The sequence below is a fragment of the Euprymna scolopes genome, chromosome 7 (assembly GCF_053919585.1).
Source record: "Euprymna scolopes isolate OS-2025 chromosome 7, ASM5391958v1, whole genome shotgun sequence".
Taxonomy (NCBI): Eukaryota; Metazoa; Mollusca; class Cephalopoda; order Sepiida; family Sepiolidae; genus Euprymna; species Euprymna scolopes.
Window position 1 is genome coordinate 136,639,979 of NC_136488.1, and position 12,092 is coordinate 136,652,070.

The 12,092-nt window shown below is 38.1% G+C and overlaps 1 protein-coding gene across 2 annotated transcripts in view; it reads left to right on the forward strand.

The window, feature by feature from the left end:
• The window catches only part of LOC145279988 (cAMP-responsive element-binding protein-like 2), a 403,664-nt gene that overhangs the window by 30,202 nt on the left and 361,370 nt on the right, over positions 1-12,092 (forward strand). The window lies entirely within an intron of this gene.

Here is a 12,092-nt window from a genome sequence, read left to right on the forward strand (position 1 = left end):
TGTGTGCTTAAATTTTTACTTCTGTTGAGATTGAAAGATATGTGGAAGAGGTCAACAGAGAGCGAAAGATTTCTTTAGAAACCACTAAAGAAAGAAAAGTTGTAGCAGTTTCCACTAATATTGCATCAAGAGGTCCCAGTAGAAACTATTGCATGTGTAACATTGTCCAGGAACCAACATGTGGTAGCCTCGGTCGCAAAGAATAGAAAAGAACTTCAACTCTCCTTTTCTTTGTAACATTTATTTCCTCGTCGGGTCCATACTAAATGAGGGTCCTGGATATGACCTGAAACTATATCCGATGGTAAGGCTCCAGTTTGCAGGCTTTGGGGATTATGGAGCCACCTTTTAATTGCCATTGCTCACAGGTCCACTCTAACCCGGAGTGGTAGTATCTGTTACGGTCCCAACTATGGGTTAAATAGAAACTGACTTGAAAAAAAAAACATATATTCTATTAAAAAATTTTTCTTCAAAATCACTGGATTTGGCATTAAATAACCTGAAAAGGGTTGATATGCCGTAAAACAAAAACAACCAACCAACCAACCATACTAAATGGTATATTATTTTATTATTGGAATCCTTTGAGATGAGTAATTTGGTACAGTGCATAGAGGCATTGAATCTCTATGATTCCAGACGAGCATTGTCTGAAGATAGCGGTTTCAACCCTACTCAAAGTCGCCCAGAGGATTAGTTGGGTAAAACGTGGTGAGACAACAACAACTATGGAAGGTGGTAATTAGTGAAGATACAGTTAAGAAACTCGGCATTCTTATCCCATCGCGGTTAACCACCTGACGAAGGCCAGAGGAATAGTTGACCGAAACATTGTAAAGCAACAACTATGAAGATGAAGATAACAGTCCGCAAATAAATAAATAAATGTATTTTTTCATTGTTACGGCCGTGTCGACACCCATGTGATTGTCTTTTCGCGCGTCATTTTCATCTCTAATATGATTGTTTTATCGATTTTCTTTTTTCCCACCGGGGACATCATTTTGTACACATTTGCATATATATATATATATATATATATATATATATATATATATATCCACGCTGTGTTTCACACCGTACAGACTCTATTTACCAAATGCCAATACAGCAGCCATGGTATTTTAACTGATGGGACGGCAGTTACTCCAAGGTTCAGGTCCTTGGACTATCAGGCAGACAATGTTTTTTTTTTTTTTTTTTACATTTTTTTTTTTACACAGTGATCACCACTTATCAAGGCCCGGAAGCTACTCAGGGATAAGGGTTATTGCAAAAAGTACATTACGTTAGTGTGGAGATTTGATGAAGTGCTTACTTAAGGGGGCGGTTCATTAGGAATTTGTTAATGTTGGACTTGAACACATCCAAGTTGAAGTCCGGTGGGAAGCAGGCAGACGGAACAGAGTTCCACAGGCGTGCAGTTCTAAGAAAGAAGCTTTGTTCATGGAATCCGCGTTTTGATTTAGGCACAGATAAAGAGTGGGGGAAACTTTTGACAGTGGATTCAGCTAGACGGGTGTTTTTCGTGAAAGATTGGCGAGGGGGGACCAGAGATTGGAGTTCAGAGGAGCACCTGCCATGGAAATAACGATAAAACAAGGATAGGCTCGCAACGTCTCTTCTGTGGGAGAGAGGTTGCAGGGTAGAGAAAAGGGCATCCCCCACTAAGCCACGAAGTCTATTTTGTACTCTGTCAAGGCAGGATAGGCTGTTTTTAGCAGCTCCTGCCCAGATATGGCAACAGTATTCCATCCTTGGACGTACTTGGCTTTTATATAGATAGAGAATTGCATCAGTAGTGAGATATCTTCTGGAACGGTAGAAGGATCCCACCATCTTTCCAGCGCCCTGTGCAACAGACTTGATGTACGTGTTCCATTTCAGATCAGGAGTAAAGGTCAAACCCAGAAGCTTGTCAAAACACGGGGCCTCACCCAGACGAGAGCCATCCATCACAGTTGATGCCAGCTGGGGATCAGAGCGTTGATGATGTAAGGATAGGAGTTTGGTTTTGGATGCATTAAAGGTAACCAGCCACATCTTCCCCCACTGAACCACGTGCTCAAGATCAGAGAGAGAATCAGAGAGAACTTTGTCATTTACAGCCTTTGATGTGTTGCCGTAGATGGTCGTGTCATCAGCATAGATGTCAACGAATGATTTAAGTATGTGTTTAGGGAGGTCATTGATGTAGATCAGGAAGAGAGTTGGGCCCAGGATTGACCCCTGAGGGACTCCAGCATTTATATTGCAGGCCTCCGATTTTTGTCCATCTACCACTACTCTTATGAGCCTATCGGAGAGAAATGATTTAATGATTGAGAAAACATTTCCAGTTATACCGTAGCTGGAAATCTTGTGAAGTAGACCCTTATGCCATACCTTGTCGAAGGCCTTTGATATGTCAAGAACAATTGCCCTAGAAAGGAAGCCTTTGTCAAAGAGATTCACTAATCCTGTGGGATATAACCGTCAGCACATCTGCGGTAGATCTTGCAGAGCGGAAACCATATTGTGTGCACTAAGAAGGTTATTCCTGCTGAGGTGGTTGACTATTTCTCTATTTAATATGGATTCCAGCAACTTACTCATAACACACAGGAGACTTATAGGTCTGTACTGAGAGGGAGATAACTTATCACCTGAATTCTTAAATACAGGGCAAACTGATGAAGTCTTCCAGGGAGTCGGAAAGCACTTCTCCTTAAGGCAGCGCTTAAATAGTTTCGTAAGTATGGGAGCAAGTTCTGGTTGAAGCTTTTTTAACACTATAATTGGGATGCCATCAGGGCCAGTTGCTTTACTGGAATCTAGGTTCTTGATTAGCTTGGCGACCTCATGCACGAATATTTGTATGTTACCTAGCTTGTTCTGTGTTATAGGAGGAAATATGGGGAGTTGATGGCCTTCGTCGCATAGGGTAGAATTAGCTGCAAAGTTCTTTGCAAATAGTTTGGCCTTGTCTGACGCTGACGAGATGACCTCTAGTCCATTGATAATGGTTGGGATAGAACGCACACTTCTGTTCAGGATCCTATTTGTTATTTGCCAAAACTGGTGGGATCCAAGCCGCTGATCAGCTACCTTGGATTTAACAGACTGGGCATATAGCTCTCTTGCATTTTTTATTACTCTTTTACAGTGGTTGCTGGCAGTCCTGAAAGCAGCTTTAGTCTCAGTGCATCTATTACGTTGGTAGCTATGGAAAAAGTGATTTCTCTGCGCGATAGCAGCAGCACATTTTGGGGAGAACCATGGCTGGCTGTTGGGTTTTTATTGGAATTTTTTAGATGGTATGAATTGGTCTATGCCTACAATTAACCATTCGGTCAGATCTGATACTATAGAGGACACTTCCTTTTTAAACATGGAGTGCAGAGGTAAATCAGATATGAATGTACGGAAGCTATCCCAGTCAGCCATAGAGTATCGGTATACAGTACGGTGGAGGGGTACGTCTGGGGGCTTCTTACATTTCGTTTTTATCTTAACTGATACGACGGAGTGGTCGGAGGATCCTAGAGGAGAATGAACGGAACATGAACATAGCTCCGGGGAAGTTGAGAGAAAAAGGTCTAAGAGGCTTGCATATTTACCGGGTGTATCGGGCACACGGGTGGGTTCGCGAACAATCTGAGTGAGGTCATAAGCAATGGCAAAATCATGACAAAACCTCCCCTCATCATCTGTCTTATTTGAATGTGTCAGCCATTCCACGTTATGGACGTTGAAGTCACCACAGATGTGGATGATAGCCGAGGGATGTGAAGACAGTATGTGGTCTATTTTCTCAGATATGCTCTTAAAGATAGTAACTCCGCTGTTGTGGGGCCTATAGAGGGCAAATATAAATGCAGTGGTGTTAGCAAGTGCAACCCTGAAGCACATATAGGGTAAATTAGGATCATCTCTAGAGATATCCCTGCCACACGGGAAGCCATCCTTAATGTAGGCACATATTCCATGCCCATGGCGATCTTGGGTGTCAGATTTAGCTGTTAAATTAGAGTATCCGTTAATTATGAACTCATCTAGGGAAGTGGTCGGCCCTATTCCAGTTTCACTTAGAAAGAATATGTCCGGTTTCGTCTCCTGTAATTGGGTTTCAACCTCTGGAAGGTTGGAACGTAGACCCCTGATGTTGGAGAAGGAGACCTGGTAGTAGGGGTCTACGTTGGAAGATGGGGTTCTAGGTTTAATCGAGTTTTTATTCTGGAGATATTTCATGTTGAGGTTTTGGGATTTGTGGAATAGGTCGGCATACTTGGTTAGAGCAGTACAGAGAGGGAAAGTAAGAGTTTGCCCAGGTAGAATATTTACCGCCAGCATCCTTATATGTTCCTATTTACAATGCCTCCCCACGGGACAGAGTTAGACACCAGGGTCGTTTTTTAACGTGGAAAAAAGGAAGAAGAATAAAAATTGTCTCAGTCGTGAAGGATTTCTCCTCCACTGACAGAACAAGAAATTGAAGTGCAGCACCTGAAGAACAGATACTACACTTGATTTTGTCCCGAAGGCCAGCATCCTTATATGTTAACAACAATAGAAAGAGCGAATTAATCAAGTCGTCTCTAGTTACTGCTTATACTAAACTACCCCCCCCCTCCCAGTGGACAGGGTTTTTTCCTCCATTGTCAGAAACATTGCTGATGAAAAATGACAAGGGAGTGACAGAATAGAGGAAGTGATTTATAGGGTTGCTGAAAGTGCATGCATAGTGTAATTTCTACTTTCTATTTGTTTGGGTAAATATAAAAAATTATCAAGACCTGAAGGCCACTAGAGGATAAGAGTTAATGAGTGTGAGGTGATCAGTGAGACGACTGCGTAGGGATAGTTAGTGGTGGAAATTGGCTAGAATTTTATTATTAAGGCAGACATCTTAACAAGAACTTGTTTACATTAGACTTGAAGATGACCATGTTGTAGTCAGCTGGAAAACAGGCCTGCAGTATAGTTCCACAGGAGGACAGTTCTAGGAGAGAAACTTTGTTCATGGAAGATGCATTTAGATTTAGGCACAAAAAAAAATTTTAGTTGGAAACTATATGTTTATATTCTTAATTGCTAAATAAAAGATAAATTTAATTTTAAAAAGTGCAGCAAAATGTACATAACAAAATAAATCCAAGGTAATTTTTAGATTCAATTGAAATTAAATTTTTGTTTTATTTTGTAATATTTATAAAATTGCGCTTTGAAAATTGATCGATTTCAAATTAAATCTTGTACATTAACGTTAAAGTTTATATAAAAAAACAAACATTTTGTTTAACCATTTTGATGCCTTGCAAGAAATGCTTTTCTAACTTGTATATATATATATATATATATATAACTACTTCATTTACTCACATAAAATTAATATATGAAAGTATAGATTTATGCGTAAACTTTAAGTATTTACTTCAAAAGTGCTCAATACGTAGGTAGAGCTAGTTAGTAATTTATAAAATATATATGGCGATTAAGCTACACTGAATATTCGGCATTTCATCCACTATAGGATTCCTCAGGCTTACGTAAGCTTACGTAAGCCTGAGGAATCCTAGAGTGGATGAAACGCCGAATATACGTAAGCTTACGTAAGCCTGAGGAATCCTAGAGTGGATGAAACGCCGAATATTCAGTGTAGCTTAATCGCCATATATATTTTATAAATTACTATATATATATATATATATATATATATTTCCAGGTTAAAAATATATAGTAGACTAAATTGAGTATTCAGAAATTTTAACTTCAGACAGATGCCAAGTTTTTAATAACATTTCTTTTTCCCAAAACTGATTTTGTTAAGCATTTTAGTTATAAAAAAAAAAATAAAAAAAAAATGTTGAAATCATCTTCCTGTTATCAATTTGGATTCGTTTTAGCAAATTGAATTTATAAGATTAAAATCCTATGTTTTAAAACCAATATCTTACTCTGATAGAGTTCAAAACTGGCTTTGAAACCTAGTAGGTGATGCCCTTTTCTCTTCCCTGCAACCTCTTTCCTATAAAAGAGATATTACGAGCCTGTCTCTGCCCTATTATTTTCATGGCAAGTGCTTGCCAATCTTTTACAAAACCACTTGACCAACTATAACCATTAGATAGTTTCCCACCCATCCTTTATCTGTGCATAAATCTAAATGCAGATTCCATGAACAAAGTTTCTTTTCTTGAACTGCCTGCCTGTAGAAATTTGTAAATAAAAATTGATTTTATTTACACACTAGCAGGCCACTTAGCATTGCCTGGTTATAAAATTTGCTTAAATATGATATTTTAATTCATGCAGATGTCATATTTACTATCATAGAGCCAATACTCTATTGATTATTATATTGTACCCAATATATAGTAATGATTTCAAAAACTAAAAAAAATAATAATTATAACTTTGGTGCCATCACCTAGAATCGAAACCAAAACATTTAGTGCTCCAGCATTATTCATTACCATCTGAGCTAAGTTCATATGTATGTAAAAACTTAAAAAATAATTTTTTTAAAAGTGTTAATGTATATTTGTGTATGCGTTGAAATAACACATTTAGTTGACTTGTGCAAAGTTCCAAATTTTTTTTGTTGACCCCATAGCAGCTATTTTTACCGGCTAAAAAAACAAATCGAATTTGTTCCACAGGTCTAAATCCCCTATATATCAAGTCTGTAGACCAAAAAGTAGTTTGGTAGAGACCGTTTCTCACGCACACACCGTGTCATTTTAGAGAAACAGTGGTATGCGAACCTGGAACTCTTCAGCTATAAGCATAAGTCAAATTTAGGCACTGTTGAAAGTCAGAGGTGGCAAAATAAAAGACAGACTTTTGCTCAATTTTTTCTTTATGGACATCATCTGATTCTCCTGTGTGTTTGGTTAGAGAAAAACATAAGAAAGGAACTGTTGATGTGAATAGTAAACGTCTCCATCATGAGTGGGGGCGGGGGGGGTGATAATCCGGCTCGGGTGTGTTTTCTTTTCAACTAAAAAATAATTTACTTGACAGAAATAGGAATTGTAACTTTATAATGTACAGTATAATCTTTCATTGGTATCATCTACTATTGCTGAAAAATGAAGAAATATAAAATTTTGTAGTTTTCTTGAAGCATTGTGCAAAATTTGAAAGGGTTGTGTTTGAGGGTTATCCCAATGTAGTCACAGAAACGATCTACAAGGTGCCTTCAGTAAGTTTCCAGACTTTTTCTATGGGTATTTAAAATTATCGTAGACTTTGGAAAATTCAGTATGTCATTGCTATGCATCTTATGAGATGACTGACCATTTTTTATGATTTAAGGTTCAAATGAACAGCTACAGCAGGAATTGGAATACATCCTACTAAAGTTCGTTTGTCACAGCTGGTGAATTTCAAAAGTGCAATCACAGTGAAGACACTTTAAAAGAACGATATGCTTTAAACTTGTAAAAAATGCCACAGAAACGTATGGAATGCTTCAGATTGCTTTTAGACCACCTTGCATTAATCAAGCATAAGTTTTTGAGTGGCATAAGAGATTCAATGAAGACAGGTAGTTTGTGAGGAATGATGAGGTGTGGGAGGAGTAAGGAAGTCAGAAACCAGAGTTGATTGGCCAAATAAAGAAGTTAATGGATAAGGACCGTTGTGTGTCTATAGAGATAATAAGTGCACAGTTTGATGTCAGTGTGGGAACTGTACACACAACTATTCACGACGAACTGAAGTGGAAGATTTGTGAAAAGTTTGTCCCAAGGATGCTCAGAAGATCAGAAAAATGACGTTGTCATGATAGCAGGGAGATGGTCGAGTTGATCAATTCAGAACCTGCAGTTCTTGATGTTCTGGTGACCTGCAATGAAAGCTGGATCTACTGCTATGACCGAAAGACCAAGAGATAGACTTCCCAGTGGGAGCATGCTGACTCTCCAAAACCCAAGAAAGTCGGACAGAGCAAATCCACCTTGAAACTTATGATAATCAACTTTTTTTGACAGCACAGACATGATCTACATGCACTGGGTGCCACTGTACAGACAGTTAACAAGGAATACTGAGGTTTTAAGGGAGTTCAGGAAGAGATTCCATGTGAAGAGGCCAGCACTCTTCAAATCTGTTCCGTGTCATTTCCACCAGGAAAATGCACCAGTCCACAAATCCATTGTTGTCACAGACTATTTGACCAAGGTGGGCATCAAGACAGTTCCTCACCCACCCTATACTCCAGACCTTGCTCCTTATGACTTTTAGTTATTCCTTAAGCTTAAGGAAAATCATAGAGGTTGTTGTTATAAAACTGAGGAGATGAAAGAGGCTGTGATAAGGGTCAATGACAAACTCATACAAGAGGAATTCCATGGAGCCTTCTTTATGTTGTTAGAATGGTACAAGTGCATTGTAGCCGGGGGAGATTACTTTGAAGGGGACTAGAGTTTCATGTGTGTACTATCAATAAAAGTGCCCATATGAAAAAAGTCTGGAAACTTATTTAAGGCATCTCGTATGCCGTAAAATAAATAACGATGACAATATGGAAGGGGCTTCAATAATTTTCAATTATGCATATTTATTTTTGAACATAGGGTATCGCACAAGATGGTAGATGCGTGAGTTTCCCAAATATTTTTGAGAAAATATTTTTTTATCAGGAGAGAAGGCGTAGACAACTCTCAAACGTTATGTGTTATAAAAAAATCTTAAGTTCAAGAACGCAACAAAGATGGCATTGGGTAGTTAGTTTTGTGAATTGATGATATATAAAAAACGAATAAAGCGAAATCAAAATGGAAGTAAAATGGATTTGAATAATAAATAAAAAACTTATGCAGGTAATTTTTTAGTTGATGCTAAGAATGTTTGTGCTTTATATGGACGTCAATATTCTTTTTGTATATGTTCTTGTAGGTGTTTAGCTAGAGTTTTTTCATTCAACTGTATCGATTAACAGATCTTTGCAGACACTCTTTTGGCAAGACTTGTTATTTTTAATCTTCTTCCCTTCTACCATTTATCGGTGTTAAAATCATATCTCCACCATGTTTCCCACCAAATGCCTATCAGTAAACAGTTCAAACGTTAAACTTATTTCTGAACAACTAGAGAATTTTTCCACTTCTTTTTTATTTATTTATTTATTTATTTATTCACTTGAAAATTAAAAAAAATTTTTTTTTTATTTCTGTGCCAGAAATTGTATGCATATATTTCTATTTACATGTCTCCCCACGAGGGCAGTGTTAGACACAAGGTCGGTTTTTTAATGTGGGGGGAAAATCTAGCTTCCCCCACCCCCAAAAGGGGCACTCTGGATAGGAACAAAAATAGAAATTGTCTCAATCATGAATGATTTCTCCTTCACTGACTGATGGCAGAAAAGATTAAGTGTAGTAGCAGAACAGATACTACACTTTGTTCCTAGCCCAAAAGCCAAGTACTGCATGCATATGTTGGTAAATGTTGCTCATACGTAAATTATTGTACTAACGTATGAATCCAAAGATTCTATTGTTGGCATTGATAATTTTCTTGTCATAATTCTTTCTGGGAAGATGTGGGGCACATTGTGGGTCCTGGGTATGACTTTAAAAGACATCCAGTGATGACGCCTCATTTGGGGGCTGTTGAGAATATGGAGTTGCTCCTTACTTACCACTGCTCCCAGATTTAATTTGGCCCAGAGTGATAATGCCTGTTAGGGCATCTGGTGCTACCAGGTCAAGCTGTCTGAAGACAGCCCCCAAATGAGGCGTCATCACTGGATATCTTTTAAAGTCATACCCAGGACCGACAATGTGCCTCACATCTTCCCAGAAAGAATTATGACAAGAAAATTATTTTTTTTTTGTGGAGGGAGGAGCTTTCTGACCAAAAATGCATCAAACTAGGAACTACCTGTGAATTTAATATTCCCCTGACACTTCCTCCTTTGGAGGATGCAGGTTCAATCTGCCTAGGGTGAACGCCATACAATAAACAAGGTGTACATTATCATCATATCATATGAATCCAAAGATTCTATTGTTGAAATTGGCTTCCCTGATGTTTTTCTGGTCATAATTCTGTTTAGAAAAGCATAGAGTACTTACGAGCATGACCATGTGAAGGTTGCCAACATCCTAAGTGAAAGTGATTTTTTGTGGAGTGAACTGGATTAGAACTTGTCAGTCTGTGTCGTTAACCACTGTCACCTCGCTGATGTACATTTTTTTTCATTTGATTTGGCTGTTTAGCAAGATTTGGAATTTTTAAATTATTTTTTTGTTTTCTATGTGTGACTAGTTTTTTTACGTTTGATGACAAGGATAGCAACACCCAATTTGGACCGGGGGGGGGGGCGGGAAATGACCCTGGCTGTAGTTAGTATCTTTTTAAAATGTCACACTTTGCAAAGTTTATAAACTTATGTACATGTGTGCCAAAATGCTACGCGGAATTACTTCTCCCAGTCAACAGAAGCAAGGTCATTGCTTAAAGGTTATAAGAGCTAGCCTTATCAAGGAGATGTTAAGATCGGCTCCGATATATTAGTAGTATGTAACGAAAAATCATCATACGAAAGTATAGTCAAGTTTTTCTTATAACAACATCGAAAGGATTTATTTAATTATCTACACCGTCCGGTATAGGTGGAAGAAAGTTGGACAGTGTCCCAGTGAAGAAAAGAAAGTTCCTTGAATCCCAGAACGTTTGTCAGCAGTTGTCTTTGGGCAAAAATAGTTGATGCTTGAACATCCAGTTGACAGAGACAAGAGAGTTGAGATGTGTTTTCTTGTTGCTTCCAATTCCCAAAGGGGCTGAAGTAGTTCCTCAAGGAACAGATGCAAGCTGATTAGTCAGTATGTAACCAAATCACCTAGCAGGGACAGTTCTACGAGAGAGAAAATAAGTCTTTATCTATGATTGCCAAAAGATCATCTCCAACTCAAAAATGAACCAGACTTTGTTGGACTGAGTGTCGAGGATGTATTCTCAACTAGTATACACAACACCTACTCGGGTGATTATTTTTGGTCTCCCGATTTATCGGAGAGCGACCTGTTTTCAGTGGTTTTCGTGCGTCCGTTTGTTCGGACGATTGCCAGATAACCGTCCATTAGTTTTTCATGAAATTTTGCCACAAATTGTATTTTAATAAATAGATGTGATGTGCACAGTAAAAAAAAAATTTTTGTGAAAATTCCCGTTGTGCTCCAAGGGGCTCAAAAGATGTCAAAAATGCCCTAAAATGACATGTTTTGCCCCATAACTTTTGATACATCCATTAGATTTTTCTGAAACTTGGCCAAAATGTGGAGACCATTGTTCTTAATATAAATTCAGTATGGGTGATCCTGGTAAAATTTTGGTTCGCATACCTGGGGACTTTCAGTGCTAAAAATGCCCCTTTTTGTGGCTCTTTTTTCATATTTCTCAACAAAAACTTGATATGTCTGACTATATAGTGGTTTTTCATGGTAGTAAACTCGAATATGCATGTGGTAAAGCCTGAAACTGCACAGTTATCCATTTACACTGTTATTCGGTGTCCCAGGGGCTAAAAAAATGTCAAAAATGCCTCAAAATGGCCAAAAATGACACTTTTTGCCCATAGTGTTTAATCCATCCATTAGATTTTCCTGAAACTTGGCCAAAATGTGGAGGCCATTGTTCTAAATATAAATTTAGTATGGGTGACCCTGGCAAAATTCTGGTTCGCATCACTTTAGGACTTTTAGAGCTAAAAAAAACTGCCTTTTTGGAGCTTTTGTTTTATATTACACAAAAACTTGTCTATATAGTGGTTTTCCATGGTGCTGAATTCAAATATACATATCTTAAGGCATGAAACTGCACCGTTTGTCCATTTTCACTGGGATTTGGCATTCCCAGAAGCTCAAAAGGTGTCACAAATGCCACAAAATTGCAAAAATGACACTTTTTACCCTATAACTTTTGCCCCATCCATTAAATTTTTCTGAAACTTGGTAGAAAATTTGAAGGCAACGTTGGCCCTTTACACTTCTCACATTCATCATTTCTTCACTATTTTTTGTGGCGTCATCTCACATGCAGCACCTGAGGGGGAATGTGCACGTGCAGCTTTTTTTTTTTTTTTCTTTTTTTTCTAGCAA